Raw genomic sequence first — 415 nt, forward strand, 5'->3', positions numbered from 1 at the left:
ATGCAACGCCGAGCTGATCTTGGTTTAAAGTATTCAAATGACAATGCTTCCAACATAGTGCTACACTGGAGCCACAGCAACAATTCAGTGAAATTGCTTGATTCAAGTTGACCCATTGATAAGAGAGTAGGAAATTCCAGCTCTCCTTTAGGCTGCCATCTGTAGTCAGCAGGGTCTAAGAGGAAACTTTCAGGCTCCCAGTTAATTAACTGAGTGACAGCAATCCAGTCTGTAGGTTTTCATCCATTCGCCCACATTGGTCTTTCAAAGACTGCAATACAAACTTCCTCACCCATGAAGAAATCAAGCTTGGATGTGACATATAGATCATGGATTAAACCCACACCATACTGGTTATGTAATGTAGCTAATGATTGTTTTAACCAACTGAGCCAGAATCCCATTATAACACGAG

The sequence above is a fragment of the Scyliorhinus canicula genome, chromosome 18 (assembly GCF_902713615.1).
Source record: "Scyliorhinus canicula chromosome 18, sScyCan1.1, whole genome shotgun sequence".
In the NCBI taxonomy this organism is placed as follows: Eukaryota; Metazoa; Chordata; class Chondrichthyes; order Carcharhiniformes; family Scyliorhinidae; genus Scyliorhinus; species Scyliorhinus canicula.